This window comes from Apostichopus japonicus, chromosome 7 (assembly GCF_037975245.1).
Source record: "Apostichopus japonicus isolate 1M-3 chromosome 7, ASM3797524v1, whole genome shotgun sequence".
NCBI classification, from domain to species: domain Eukaryota; kingdom Metazoa; phylum Echinodermata; class Holothuroidea; order Aspidochirotida; family Stichopodidae; genus Apostichopus; species Apostichopus japonicus.
Window position 1 is genome coordinate 23,353,226 of NC_092567.1, and position 17,014 is coordinate 23,370,239.

The 17,014-nt window shown below is 34.6% G+C and overlaps 1 long non-coding RNA gene across 2 annotated transcripts in view; it reads right to left on the bottom strand.

Annotated features, from left to right (window-relative positions):
- Positions 1-1,249: 1,249 nt before the first annotated feature.
- LOC139969799 (uncharacterized) overlaps positions 1,250-17,014 on the bottom strand; it is a 209,906-nt gene continuing 194,141 nt past the window's right edge. For both annotated transcript variants that reach the window (XR_011793805.1, XR_011793804.1), the window contains 3 exons: positions 8,411-8,478; positions 5,973-6,005; positions 1,250-1,283 (listed from right to left, as the gene is read on the bottom strand). This is a non-coding gene — a long non-coding RNA (uncharacterized lncRNA). The remainder of the gene's footprint in view (positions 1,284-5,972; positions 6,006-8,410; positions 8,479-17,014) is intronic.

Genomic DNA, 17,014 nt, shown 5'->3' on the forward strand with positions numbered 1-17,014 from the left:
AGACATGAGATATTTCTTAATAATAGTAAATTTCAGAAGGTCTAAAATGTTATGAAATGCAGTCACCGTTGACATGTAAAGGCTTCGTCAAAAGTGTGGTACATTTCAGTAATGAAACATTTCTGTCTTTGACTGCCAAAAAAATTTGGGGGGGGGGGGGGAGTGCAGGAGAAGACGAATAGAAAAAGAACTTTTAATTTACGACGCAAGAATTACGATAAAGTCGATGCTAGTCATGTCGGATGAGCGACAATTCATAACTGGATGCACAATGTGGTCAAAGAGAAAGAACTAAACTAGATCAGAAATAATATATCAAAAGATCGTGTCACATCAGTGGCAGACTATAATAATTGAATTCACTGTAATTGGTCTATTCATTCCAAAGTTTATATTATCCTGAGATGTTTTGATTGGAATTGTGGAACCAGTGGTTCCTTTTATGGGATTTATTTTTTGACGGATTATAAAGAAAAACCCTCAATGGTTAATTAAACCAGAGATCAATTCTTAAAATGAAAAAAAAAAAAAAATAATACTGAAATTGCTTTTAATAAGTTGAACGATTCTATTTACTATATGGGTTCAACGAAGAGGATGTAAACAAGTTTTGACAAGAAACAGACTCTCAAAGTTAGGAAAAATATTTTTAGCGAATTATGAGCGTCATAAGATTGCTCAAAATAAAAGAAACTCATGTTTTTGTTAGTTAATTGTCCCTCTCTCTCTATATATATTGTTTATATATACACTCATTTTTATGTTTGTCTCTTAAGTATATATATATATATATATATATATATATATATATATATATATATATATATATAAATATATATATATATATACATATGTATATATATATATATATAAATATATATATATATATATAAATATATATATATATATAAATATATATATATATATATGTATATATGCATATGTATATATATATATATATATATATATATAATATTATTAATGTACAACTTAAATGTTTTATTGTTCGTGTTTACTTGCAATAGTAATTATTATTGAACATGCATAAGCGAACGTAATATAGAAAATATCGCACAATAACACATGACTTTATCGTAAACATATGGAGTTTTACGTCATACAACGACACAACTTTTAGTATACCATCAGTGGTGGACGAGACTGTAGGAGTAGTCAATATTATATGACGTACGGTTTCATGAGTTAAAGTTAGTAATGACGTAATAAAGAAATATCCACACAAGGTAACTCACCCGTTTAGCTGGTATTTGTGACTGTCCCATCTGTAATACAATTAAAAACGACAATTATAAGTAGTTAACAAACGCAATCAATATATTTATCAGCTACGCACATTGTTTCTATTCTTAATTAAACTTAGAATGTTACATGTAAATCCGTGCAAATGTAGCTATGACAGAGTAATGACGTTCACTATATGCATCCTTCCTCTAATTAAATTGACATGAAGTCACTCATTGATTAAGAGTATAAGGTACTTTCCTCTACAGAGTCATGTACCTTAGAGACTCTAAAAGAGGGAATTCTCGGTCTTTGAAATTAAAGATTGTATTGACATATATATTGAACTATAGTCTATGAAATAAGTTACCAATAGCATGCATGAAAAAAAAGAAGCCTCACGCAATAAGTACATTTTATTCTGCTTTACTATCAGTTTTTCAACAAAGGCAAATTTCAGTAAAATAAAAAAATCACCATTCACACAGCAAAACTTGAACAAAAACGATTTAGAGAAAGGCATGAATGGTGGATACATAAACTTAAACTAAAGGAGAAGTTTAAGGCCTTTGGCGATCCTTTTGTCTATAAATTGGACGTGGAATATATTTTGAGGCAATGATACTCCAGCTTAGTGCATTAGCCTAAAGAGATTAAGACCGTTGTGATTGTCAAACTAATTTTAAACTATGTCGGGTGAATGTCAACGGCATCTGTCAATGACCAAAGGTAAGAAAAATAACTCTGTTCCTACAGATATGCACGTAACCATGGTTATGTAAGATAAACCAGAAATGATTAACTTGGATATGATTTAAGGATACATGCCCGCCACAAAAATTAATTTGAAATTTTTTACAGCAAGTTATCAAATTGCTGTACGGATCAGAGAAATAGAGGAAAAATCGTTGGGAGGGGGAAATGAGAACCTTAAACGATATTTGTTAATGTTTTTTGCACGTAAGCAATCCATTTTTACTTTCATCAACTGTATGAGATATGTCAAGGAAATGTGAAGTTCGTTCATTTAATCAGACATATGAAAGCAGAAACATTCGGTGTTTCTATACGTGGACTATATTTCATGTCCCAAGTATAACATTATTGAACTTAGATAAAAAACTAAATTTTAGTTTCGAATTTGATGTATTTGTAGAGCATTATTTGCGAAGAAACGTCGCCTTCGATCTGTGTAGAATAAATTATTGTCTTTCAAGGTTCTTTCATTTCCCCGGATGGTGATAGGTTTGCTGCTAACCCCCCCCCCCCCCCTCTTGTGTAGGCTATCGTTACTACTGTACAACTCACTATTGTGCACGACTACCCTGTGTGCAAAGAAAAACTTTACGTTACAGGACAGAAATATTGATCCACTTCTTCAATTGATGTGCCCGGCCAGCCGATACTCATAGTTAGTACAGCAACTATACTTACTGTTCATGCCCAGCAACCTACTTTGTGTTAGTAACACGGTAACATGTGTTACAGGTGGCACTGTAACAACTGCAAAGCTGTTAACTTGTTCCCATGTAAGACAAAGAAGACAACGCTAGAAAGCCTCTAATGGGGCTTTAATCGGAGACAAAGATGTTAGTGTATGTGTATCCCTCTTACACCGCTAAAACACCTCCGGACATGGAGATGGAGAACGTATCAAGAGAGGGGGTGCGGCGGTTGCTGTATGTAAGTAATTAACCGAGTCTCTTCAATATTAGCTATAGATTCCCCATTATCTCTTATTAATGCAAACGTTGAATGTTTGCTTCTACAACGTCAAGTCCTTATAGCTGGTTTTTCCTGTAAGGTTTTCCTCTTCTTTAGTAGATAAGCAGTTTGCTAACAGTTTTGCTTTAGTTTCATATGTTTTTATTTTAATGTATTAAGTAGTGACAATGAAGATATAACCAAATTTTCTGTTAGTTTCTCTCTACGATTTCAGTTTTTGGGCATGCGCATTTGCCAAAGTAGCAGGAACCATATAACTCTACATACACCCCGAAGTACTCAATCATGTAGAACAACTGACTAGTTAGTAATTACCATATTTAATCAAATTCACACAAATTTTTAATTGATTCATTTTGGAAATATTTGGAAACTTTTTCAAAAAATCTTTTAAAAAAATGAACCAATGAATGACTTACTCAAAGCAAAGTATCGCAAACAATTTAGCAGTAAAATTACTAAACTAAAACGTCCTGCAAGTCAGGTAGTAAGTATATCCTTAGACTAATAAAAGCAATAACAACTATTAAAACATCATAACCTGCTATTTTGTCCTATTTACTTCCATGGTACAGTCTTTAGCATAATTTGAATAATTACCATTCGCATTCGACTACAGTTCATGAAGAGATGTGTTGTAATCAATAAAAGGGGTATTCAGGTATTCGTACATAAGATGTTGCCTTCGTATTATAACAACTGTATTGAAGTATTACATTTATAAGGTAAGAAATACCGCTTTAAGTTTTACTCAAGATAATATTAGAATTAATTTAACCAGGGCACCTGAATACAATTTCAAACAATGTGCGAGCAAATACAATGCTTCCATTTGAATTCATTTATTTCGTCGCCAAGTCACTAATCATTAATGTTAGTTTGCTACATACGAAAAATCCCTCTCACAATGTTATTAAGTGATTGCATTTTTATTACTCTGTTTTGCACAAAAAATTGAATAAAATATATGAAAAACTATAACTGACGAACAAAACGTGTACAGCTATTGAATTTCTTCGTTTTGCTGTGATGTAAGAATCAACCCCCCCCCCACCATCCCCCAAAAGGGGAGAAAGCTGTTCAATTGTCTAAAAAACAGTAGTTTCTATACTTCCAGGTAGATCTGGAATATCTCAACCGCAAACTGACCTGTTAATGATGACTCTGCGACGGTCACTCATTATGATCGTGGAACTACTACCTATGATAAACAGTATCCTGTTCCACTTAACGCTTGTTGGACATCAAACAATGGAGCAAATACTAACCATCGTTCCACGCAGAAAGCCTTTTCAGAACATGACGTCATAGCACGTGGAGAAGCAATACATGTCATTATTTAGAAAGCTTCTTCCATTTGTGAAAAAAAACCGTTAAGTGAGTTTTAACGATTATGACGGTATGCGATTTTATTTGACCTCAACAAAATGTCCTTTGTTTGATGATAACTGCTGAAAAAGAGCTTCAGACAGATTTAAAGTTGACAATTTATCGTGATTATGAATCATTCCAACAAAAAAAGACAAAAAAAAAAAAAAAAGACATCTTTGTGAAACAGAATGACGAGTTTTCCTTTTTGAAATTTCGCGATTTAATGCCACGAGTTAGGTGCTACCGCACATTGCCCCAAAATAGCGATTGACATGGTTTGAGAAACTGTCAACTTACATGCAAATGTACTGCTTTAAACTAAAGAGCAATAACTGTTGTCCTTCTCATCTTAAGATATGAGACATTTTGATGTCCTGTCTTCTAAATCCTCACTTTATTTATATAGCCTTTTGGCGTTCCATAAATTAATCAAATGTCTAGATATATGAAGATTCTGTCACAGTTCCCGCCAGAATCTTATTGCGGCCTTGACCACTGGTTGCATATCACATTTAGAACTGCACTTTCCTACTAATCTGTTAATTGTAGAAGCATTATACTTCTAAGTACTGCCTTTGGCAAGTGATACGTATACATATATGTTTGCTTTCAATATAGCAAAATATTGACGTCTTCTTAAGCTAAAAGATGGATAAACCAAGTTGTCGATATTTCAGTGTGAGATAAAGCTGTTCAATCTTTGTCTTTGGTGGTATTTTGTGGATTACTTTCTTGAAGAACAGAATATAAAAAAAATGGGGGAAAAAAAGAATAGAAATTGTCACGTAGCTTGGAGGAAACAAGAGTAAAATGATGGGTTTGAAACTAAGTATGTGTAATATTAGCCGTCATAATGACGTTATGACAGTTTAGAGAATACAACTTGAACCTCGCAGCGAGCTCAGCGAAAGTTTGACGAATCACGTCGAGGCGAACACAAAATTGACAATATATATATATATATATGTATCATTTTAAATATCTTATACCCAGGATCTCCACCGAGAGCAGTTAAAGAGGTTCGGTTGTATAATATTTCTGAATTACAATAAAGTATCAACGCGTATTGTGTGGTCATATAATCATGTGAGGTGAGACAACATTATCAGTTAACAGAAGGCAAACAAAAGGTAATGGAACATGATGTCTCGCACGTCTAATGAATTTGACGAAAGTTGACAAATTAAACGAGATTTAAGTTTTGATGAAAGTTATCATTTAAGCATTTAAGCGAAAGTTGGTTTGTTATCTACAAGTAAATGTTAGTAACATATGCAAAAAGTGGGTCCGCCGAAATGTTTCGGTGGGTCGCGAGATTTTTCCAGACGTCATTCATTATCTACAGTTTTCGGACCTTGAACGGAATTATATCAGTTCTGTTTTTTTTAAGTTTTTGATGTAAACTATGTATGGTATTTGATATAAATTAATATCATATATAAAAACATATATATATATATTATATATATATATATTTAAATATATATATATATATTTATATAAATATATATATAAAAATATATATATATATATATATATTTATATATATTTATATATATATATACAAACATCTCCGGTTAAAGAAAAGGACCAACTGGTGAAGAGATCCCCTTTAAGATATACTTAATACTCACCGTTGAATGTATCCTTTGTGATTCGAAGCTGGACTGTCAAAATAGAATGGAAAGAGAAAAACAATATCGGGAGGATGAAATGCTCAGTTGATTAGAAACATTTCATTGAAAATTGCAACAGTTGCTTGTCAGGACAGATTAGTTTCTGCCTGCTTCCTTTAATCACTTGATTGAGGTTTGATTGAGTTGTTTATTTCGCTTGGAACGCCGGACTGGAAATTAATAGCCCTTTAAAATGACGAATATGACAAGCAGAGGCAGGTTAGATTTCAAGCAATCAGGATGACATGGACGATTAAAAATGTTTCCATCAATAGATGACAAAATGTGGATTAAATGAGTCAACGAGTCAATGGGTTAGCTATTGATTGATTACGTCATCAAATTATTTTGCATAACGTAGGGGATGCAGTGTTCTAAAGATTACACACAGATTTTGGGGCCTGTAAGAGAAAACTTTGATCAGCTGTACAGGTTGAAAGATGGAGCCTTTGAAGATCATCCGTATTTAGTGGCGCCATTTTGAACGGGGAGGGGGGCGGGGGGGGGCTTATATGTACAGGGGAGGGATCTACGTCCCTCTTTGAGATATATTGGTTATGGTTTCGAATAGGTTGTACCGCACATACATGTTGTATATTTATGTATACTTTCTGTTACATTCTGTCAGCCCGGGGACGAGGGGGGGGGGCAGGGTCTGCCATCCTTGGTTTTATTATGTGACAACATATTAGCAGCAACGCAGTTCCAATATTATTACAATTCTGGTACAGACAATATTATTAAGATCTTCATCTCTTTCCAAAATATATTAGTGTCATCAGTAAAGGACACGGTGTGTGATCTACTGAGGAGGCATTTAAGACATTATAAAAGTGTATGATCAACGAAAGGGGACCCCTGGGGTACACCACAGTGTATTTCCAGAAGTTGAGAATGGATGCTTGGATGTAAACTGTTATTATTGATAGTCGTTTTGAAAAAGTTCAGTAAGTATTTGGAAGTTTTAAAATCAAGAAACAGGTGCTACATTCTGCGGATCGGATCATGTACATTGTATCTAAGGTAACACAAATTATAGGCTGTCTTCAAACTTTAATGTACAAAACTTGGTATCAGCCAAAACTTTAAACATGCTAAAAATCTGAGGAATTTTCTGTCTCAGTAATATTGATCGACATCCTTGTTTCCAGTTAGTTGCTTCCTCGCTTTCTATGTTTTTAATACATTTTTGGACAGATTTTTCCTCTTGGGCTTGCCATTACCTATCATATTTTTGTTATCCCGCCAGTATACGGTACCAAACCACTTACTGAACATTAATGATGAATCACTATGTCAAAATATGTTCAAAAAAGAGGCGGATTTTTGATGATTGGAAACACTAAATATTTCTATTATTGACTATCATTGACATGCCAACGGTGCAGACGACAGCTGTACTACAAAGACTAATGGCGTGCCATGAAAGATTGCAATGCAGTAAATCATGCAGTCAAAATATGAAGGCAAGAAAGAGTAAGCTGAGAAGGTTTAAAATTATTAACTGACCTTGGATATTAGAAGCCTATTCAAGATTCAGAAAGCGATATTCAAATACAAATTCTAAGGCGGTGTTGAAGGTTCATCAGTGGACATCGATGGTACATCGATACAACATTGATATACCACTCTAAGACTAGCGAAATGTAAGGTTTAAAGTAGCGGATATTATACTGTTTCCATGGAAACAGGAAATTAGCTGAAAAATCTAGCTGTCACTGTGGTTTAAGGTTATGATACACAGCGATATGGGACAACATTTGCAAGGTTGATTTTTGTTGTGATTGCAGTAATATCGAACATTATTTACCTGCTTATATCTTTTCATGCACAAGTCTGTATTCATGCTGATATTATGGTCTTTCATAACCACGGTACATAAGGGCGCAGTATTGTATTACAAATTACCGTACCCCATTGTGAACACAGGCCTCGTATTAAAATATGTTATATATGTTTTACATATATTGAGGTATACAACATAGATTTATGCAACGATTACGAAGTATGGAATGAGGTTCATGCACGGTTGTGTTTGAGCAAAAATGTTTTTCCTCGACCAGAAGCGATTTGCTTAGAGTGCTAATGTCACAACAGAAGTTTAAGTGTCCGAACATGGCCACTTAGCCTACCACACTTCTTTACACACGCAAGTATAGCCTAGTCTGTTTTGTATATAAGAATTGTGACTAAAATCGTTATTGACTTTAAGTGTGAGACTAACTATATCAGCTTAATGCAAGATATTTTGATAAAGAAACAAATCAGAAACGTTTTTGGATTACATTTCACAATTACATTGCGAACATAACAAAGGGAAATATACTTGTACTCGCACTAAACCTCACAATAAAAGTTTAATTAACCTAATTAAACTAATGTGTTCCGTGACATACCTGTTGACGATGGTTACCAAGCAATTCATTCTGTAAATCAAACCAAGGATTAGCCGGTCGAGAAAAAACTGCGAAGGAAAAGGAAAAGAAAACATTATAAATTAAACCATCCCAAGAAATATTTATTTTGAATATATAGAGGCAGACACTACATTGTTAGGGGTATAAACAGTAATCATTAAGAGATTCGAGTATTCAAAGGTACTTTTTCCTGGCGGTTCCGACTCTAACAGTTATTCACATTATGAGCCCATTATGAGCCCATTATGAGCCCAAATTACACAAGTGGATGTCGAAGTGATCAGGAAATGGAAATAGTGGGCGTTTAATTATTATATGACTTTTCGATACCACCATTAAAATGCCTCATCTCTACATTTCGAGAAGTATACGAGATGTTTTTTCGTTATAAGTTCAGACCATATTAAGTACATCTTGTGAATGTTATTAACTGATAACGACACTTTGACCATCATTCCGTCTGGCTCGTCTTCCAAGTTATCACCCACGTGGTTTCAAATACCGATAGATGAACGTACATTTTCTATATATAGTTACATACACCCGACAAATAGACACAGTTCTGTTCAATTCTGTTCCTAATGCGATGTGATTAGATATCCTTTTCCTTAGGTTATTTAATCAATTTCGTTAAGTTTCTTTACTTTTACCAATCAGATTCAGTTAATATCAAGAAGCTTAAAGCAACCGACTTGGAATATACTACAATAACGTCTCCCGCGAAGCCAACTAACCTAATTTACATTTAGCAATTTAGGCGATAATTTTTACATTCATCAATTAATTTCTAGGCTATAACTATCAGCTAGAGCGTCAATTTTAAGGCCCAGATCATTAATGGACGTACTAAACATGACGGCCGTAACGTGTTATGTGTGAATCTGGTATACATTGTCTGAATGTGGTTACGTAAGGAGATACATTAAAGATGGTGACGTCAGCACTGCTCTAGTGACCGCTTGTGTTCGAAATCGAAATATCAAGCAACAAAGTTACTATAAGTAAGAAAATTTAGAGCGATTCGCTCTCCCTTATCACGTGACAAATGTTTTAATTGTGTGCGTACATGCAAACCACTTGACCTGACTTGGAACACGCACATGCGCAGTTTGAAACATAGAATCGATTTTAGATGAATACTTTTCCTGCATTGATTTCTTTCTTTTTCAATTCATTTTATTTTTACGAAGAAATAAAAAAACGTAAACCTTAAGAACAGAGCTTTTCAAATTACAGCGATGTATTGTCAAAATGTTTGACGGCGTGTGGTGTTCCTTTAACTCATCTGTCAACGAAACCTAAATGTTTTCTTGAGATTCAGCAGACAACTTCCTCCTTCTGTCTATAATTTAATACTAACCAGGACATTCTTAGCTGGCTCGGCAAATCTAAACCCTTTAGGATTTGGTTTAAAAGTTCACTTTCTTCATATGTAGGCCAATACGACCATCATGTCATTCTAAACAAAATTGCCCTTTTTGTTCTATTTCTGAGTGTAAAAAGTGTAAACTTTCTCTTCATAAATCAAACCAGTAATGAGAAATTCAACGATGATAACAAAGCAACAACAACGGCAACAAAAGAGCAAGAAAATGAAATTGACAAATCTTATACAAAGTTCTAGATTTTATTCTCAAATTTGCCCACAGCATTCAATTATACAGGGAAATTTTTTGTGTGGAAAAAGAACGAGTTTCATTTTACAGAACAGGATCAATTAAGATACACAGAATTGAAGTTCTTTCTTGCTAAAAGACGACTTGTAGGCACAATACACAAAGGAAAGGGATAGCGCCATACAACATATCCGTAGAGTATAGGTTTGAAAGGTTGGCTACAGCTGTGTGTAACAGTGCATGCCACTTGGTATTAGTATATTTACTGACCTAAAGGTACATTTAAGTACTGATTTGATGAACAGTCCTCCCTCATCTCTATCCCCCCCCCCCCCCCCGTCTCTTCACCAATACGTCTAGAGTAGACAGAATATCTAATAAAACTTTAGACGGTCTTAAAGTGAGCCTTTCTTCGAAGTCAGCCTTTACTGCAATATTGACCAACTTTCTGAAAGTGCTTTAACGATAGTTATTACTCTGCAACTTATCTTTTCAGTACGATGGAATACCAGTTCAAAGGTCACAGTGAGTGAAAATGCTGTCATTGATAGTAAGTCTACCAGGCTTAGAGTGATAATTGGTGAACAGTCTGTTGTGTTTTGTTTTTCTAGTGTGTTTGTGCGAAAACGCTGACTTTTTTAGCACGGTTTGTAAGTCCATCGAGATGTACTAGATGTGAGGCATCACATGCGGACATCACAATTTAAGTGATCCTTATAACACAATCGACCTTGTTACACGTACATAACAGGACAAAAGGCCAGGTCACCCTCCTGCGATACAACTCATTATATTACTCGCTAATGAAATTACAATGATGAATCGATTGCTTGACGTAGTTGCAATCAGGTCCTGCTACGAGGATCACGTGACGCGTTTCAACGCACGTTTCAGGCGCTTAGTGTGACGAAGTACGACTCAGCGCACACCCACCCATGTTACATGACGAGGTTCAAAGCTGCACGTTTCATTTATACATAACGTACCGTAGTTTACGTCAGTGCATGCGTAACAAATTGATATAAACCATTTTCTTGCCTTAGTTATATTTTATATTGGTATACTGTCCAATGCTGCTCTATCATAATATTACATTACAAACATAACAATGCAATCCATTTATATGAACAGTCAAGTTTCATATTCAAGAAAGAAAAGGAAAAAAAGTAAATATTTCTGACAGTTTCCTTTTTAATCACGTTATATGTAATTAATAATTACAGGCAGGAGGAAGTATCTTTGCGACGAAACTTTTTGCATTGATTTTAAGTGATTAATTAGTCCCTCATTACTGTTCATTAGGTAAACCCGATCCAGAGGGACGTCCTTGTTTGATTATTGCAATCCAAAATGCCAGTATTACTCGGTGGGTGTGGTTAAAATGTATCGAATATAAGCTAGGTATATATATATATATATATATATATATATATATATATATATAAAGAAGCGTCCCAGTGTAGAAAGGGTTTCATTTTCTCATGTTCAGTTTTGATTTATTGAGTTATCTGAAGAAGATGAATCATAATACAGGTTTGTCATAGTATGTATCAGTAGTTTACCACCGTACCGATTTAATACACACATTCATTGTTCACGTTTCACCTTTTGCAAGATACACCCTACATTTTCCAGATAAATTGATTTCAACAATTTTAATATTTTTTTTTTTGGGGGGGGGGGGGGGGAGAAGGATGTATTAATGCAGTAACAGAAGAACCCTCTCTATCACATGACTTATGTACGAGCAGAATAACAGCTATATGCGATTAATAAGAAATCCAATATCAGTATTGGCTAGTTTAATATATCCTCGCCAAAATTATATGAAAATGATGAATGCATTGCATTACCGTTCCTTCCAGGGAGCAGGGGGGATTCTTTCCTCAATGTTTCATATAAAATCCTACTCCGACACGATTTTGGCACGTTTTGTTTTATTAAGGTTGAGGATACACGCTCTCAGCAATTTCATGTTTACTCTTAAACTGATCGTTTCCTTACAATAAGCTATTCAGTTAACCTTCTTTTTTTTTTAAATAAAATAGGTGAGCGCAAGACCAACGAATATTTTGGTCAGTTCGGTTTCTTCTTTCAAATGTCTATAACTTAGTTGATTAAAAAGTTGTGATTATCCTTCCGAAGAGCGACCAAGTTATTATGCATTTTGCAGAAGCTATGAAATAAGGCAGTACAGTTTTTTTTTTTTTGGGGGGGGGGGGCGAGATTTATTCAACCGATCTGGTATTTTTTTCATCAAATGTACTTAAACTACACCAGAAAATACTGATTTATTTTTTTCTACCAGAATTGTATTGTCCAGACACCTCCATTCAGAGATAATAAGTTGACTTTATTGTTACGGATATGGCAAGCCAAATGCGCAATAATTAGAGAAACCTGGCTCATCGGTCATACAAAAATGTCTTTCGAGCTTATCGCCAGATAAACCAAGTTTATAGGTTGATGTTTTACGTTCTCTTTATAGTCCTGGTATTTCGATAGAAATAAAGATTTATCAATTAAAACAGAGCTCATTGGTCGGTAAAACCGCTTTTTCGTCTGACAATTGAGATTAATCGGAAGATAACAGGTTATTACTGATTAATGAGCATTTGGCTAACCATATAAACGGATTTAATATCTCTTTCAAGCAAATAAATTTAACTGAAATGAGAATTATCAGTACCGATTCAAGATCGATCACAATAATTCCAGAGGCCAGTTTTAATATATCGCTCTTCAACAACCGGGATTGGTTCTATACCCTTTTTGTGTGTTTTAACTTCTTCTCCTCGTTTTTGGAATTAATTCGTTTGGCTTTTTTTAAAATTATTGATGTGCAAATGTTAGTCTCTTTATGAGCTTAAAACTAATATAAAAGGCTTTGAATCCCATTCCCATATGTATATCAGACGCGGATTCAAGAGGTGCGGTGGTGTATACAACCACCTTCCCTTTCTGAATCCCCCACAGAAATAATTATAAAAAAAAGTAATGTATATTTTACTTCTTAATGGTTCGTGTTATTTGAGAGAGGACCCCAGACCCACTACACGAAAGCGACACCAGTACCACACATTCCTTTTACACGTTCTTGGGATGACACCGGTATATAAACACGTTGCAGATTCCTTTTCGCTCGTCTCAACCACCCCCCCCCCTCCCCCACACACATATACAGCTCATTAACTAGACTTGCGGAGTGAAGAGTGAAGTGTGAAGTGTTTCAGTCTCGTCAAAACTCAAGTACATTAAAGCAACTCATTATCAAGTCGAATAAATAAATATATTTTGGATTTTTTTACCTAAGAAGACTTACAATCGTCTGCTCTTTACCAATCTTTCCAAGTTAAACTTATAAAATGTAGGTCTTCCTCGCGAAGAGACAGATGCAACCCGAACTAATACCTCCTCCCACCCACACCCACATAACCCTCCCCTACACAAAAAAAAAAGGCAACATAAACACACATTTCTTTTACACGCATAATGAACTATAAGTTAGTTATTTATCAGGGTACCACTAACTACTCTGAGTGATATTTCATGATTATAAAAACCATTCTTCGCTATAGAGTAGCCATCGACTCTCATGTGATGCAATTCAGCTTATTTACCAAATGAAGGACGCCCACGCTTGTGCCCCTTATTTGAACGGAATAGTTCATGAGTTTGAATAAATTTCCAGAAAACTGGTGAATGTCATGGAGGTCACTGGACACTTTTTTTAAGACCAGATATCTTTGAAAATCATGAAAAAGATATCAATAAGATGGATTACAATAAAATAAATTAGATGAAAGACAAGATTCTGTCAAACAGAGGGAAAGAAAGAAGAATGGTTTATTGGTAGTGAGGTTGCGGGAGACTGACCCATTTCCAGTTTGCATTTACCTCTGCATTTTTAGGCCTATGATAAAATTAACGTAGTTCTTACGTTTTTCACAATGGACAGGACTGACGGGGTAAACGTTAGTCTTACCGAAATTAAGCCAAACTAACCTAACATACAACTTAACATAAACTAACCTTACCTAACCTTGCCAGAAGTAATGCAATCGAACCTAATATAAACTTACCTGTCTCATACACCAAACACATATCGTTAACCTTAAACTCATCCTAACGTTAAAGATCCTATCCTATCATTGATGATCCAAGCCTATCCTTTTATAGAAAATCATATGCTATCCTTATATTGAAATTGCTTGACTATCTATATAATGTTGACGGTATTAGCCTCTCCTAACATTGATGATACTTGCCTATACTAACATTGTTGAGCCTAGCCTATCCTAACACTGAAGATCCTAGCTTATCCTAATACTTAAGATCCTATCCTATTTAACGTTGTACAATGTGCTTGTAAAATGAGGAAGAATCCAAAACTATTACATGCCATCCCACCATTGACTCTCAAGTAAGTAGCATATTCAAAATAGATAAAATGAATGAGACAATATTGTGTACAACATAATAATCAGCAGTTATTTCTAATCAGCAGTTATTTTTACGACGCTTAAGCGACCCACAAATGTGGTAGAAACCCGCAAGGGCTTATGGATTTCAACCTACACGTCGGGTGGCTTCCAATTCAACATTTTAACTCAAATTTGGAATCAACACCTTATAAGGTCGAACAAAAGTAGTTGGCTCTCCAAAAACATGTCTTCACCCATCCCCCCACCGCCCTCACTCGTTGTGAGACCGTTGGGGGGGGGGGCTGACACGTCTGTCCTATATCTCTCATAAATTTTCACAATGAATAATTGTTGACCTCACCAACATCGACGTTATTCTTAGAATCTCAATATATAAGGTACCGTAACATGCGATCTATCCCAGCAATGAGACCTACATCCTAGTCAGGTCCCAACAGAGAACTTTGCGTATATGAAGTCCCAAGCTCTCTTCACATGTCGACATACATTTCTCTCAAAAAATGTACTTTTTAGAGCTATATCTGGAATCACAAACAAATATTGTCTTACCGAGATAATTGCTTTAAATTATTATTGTCGTTTCCTCTCTATCTTTTCGTTTTTTTCTCTCACATTTTGTTTGTCTCAATTTTTCTCAGTGTCCAGTACAATCGAAGCAATTGTTGAGGTATTCCGTTTTTTTTTTTGTGGAATTTCCCTACAAAGGGCCTTGCAAACGACTATTAAAGAGTTTAATTGGGTTTGACGCAATGATAGGAAAAGCAGCTGCGGGGATAACTACATTGGAGAAAAGGAAGACTCTTCTAAAACGGCCCAGTTTTTCCTGATGGTGAGATTTCCCATAGGAGTTGTTCCGGGAACGGTATTGTCAAAGTTATTGGACAGACAGACGGGATTTTCGTCACTGCCTTATACCGTAAGTTATCGACTACTTGAATCGGTAAACGGTTATTCATCGACGGTATGACGATAACCGGTTATCATACCACTGAATAGAAGATTCAGTTTCTGACCACTTGTAATAAACACAATAAAGTGAAATTTTATTGGTATTTGTAGTCGATGTTATTATGGTTATTTTATTATAATATCTAATGTGTGTGTGTGTATTTTACAGACGTTTTTTCCTTTCGATGAAAAAACACAAGCAGACAAACAAACAAAATATTTAAATCAGCAATCTGATTTTGATCCATTTTTTTAATGAAAGTATCAAACTTTACTTAAACGAATACTGCAATTGGCAAAAACGATTGTATTTCAACGAGTTTTAAATCAAACGAAGATGATTAATAATCCAATAGTCTGTGAATCTATGCGGTTCTTAACATTTCCTCAAATTTTGATTAACAACATTTAAAACGCAAATTTTAAGATGGTAAAACAAATCACGTGACGTATCTGGTATACACGCCGCGTTAAAACAAGTTAATATCAAATGAATATTCATCTTATATATGCAAATAATATTTGCCTATTCATGGAGGAGACTTTCCACATTATTTGTGTTTATCTTTGGCAAAACAAGAAGACATAGAATCCGCAGGTAGCACTGATTTGTTAGGTAAATCATCCGAAAACGTTATAAACACGTTTCCCTTTTTAAAGTTACAAGTATAAAACCAATCCTGCCACAAGATGAACTGAAGAAGAGTGATGTTAAATAGAGTTTATTCCTGTCATTTATAAGCTAATAAGTAAACATAAAAAATGCAATGAAATTTACAGTCATTTTTATGAGTTCAGCATGCATTGAGATAGTATACGTTGTATAAAGTATCCTATGGCTTTACCACATTATATTCAAACCAACGACAAAAGCGAGGGTATCGCTAACAACAGGGAGCTGTATATAAGAATGAAAAGGAAACTTGTGTAATTCTGCGATCTACTCAAAACAAAATCCAGTTACGCAGGCTAAAACATTCGTGTCTTCGAAATGACCCTTTATTTTTAGGCAGAATTTGAAGTGTCGAATCATAAATCGAGATAACCTAAAATGGCAATGAAAATCATGCTACCCTCCACTCGGGGAATTAATAATACTTTTGTACGTCGTATTTGTGTAAATTAACGTATATTAGATCGATAGATCATAAATACTTGTTACATAGCTATCAACAGCAATCCTCAATGCAGGGATAAATTGGGGCCAGAGAGACTCAAACTGAGCACTTCAAATGAATTTCGCTGGCTGGATCATAAAGTAATCGAGACAAAAAGGTAGAGAAATAGGACAGGCAATAGTTCAGGACAGGCATATCAACCTCATGCAAAATGGTCGATATATATATATATATATATATATATATATATATATATAGATATATATATAAATATGTATATATATATATAAATATGTATATATATATATATATATATATATGCAGGAATCGTAAATTCAACTTGGGAGCCCCTTAGGAATGTTGTATAATTGTTGGATTTGCGTTGCATACTATATAAACAAGAGTTTATCCTGAGATAGAGTAACGTCAGAAGTTATCTCTACATAATATTTTCAT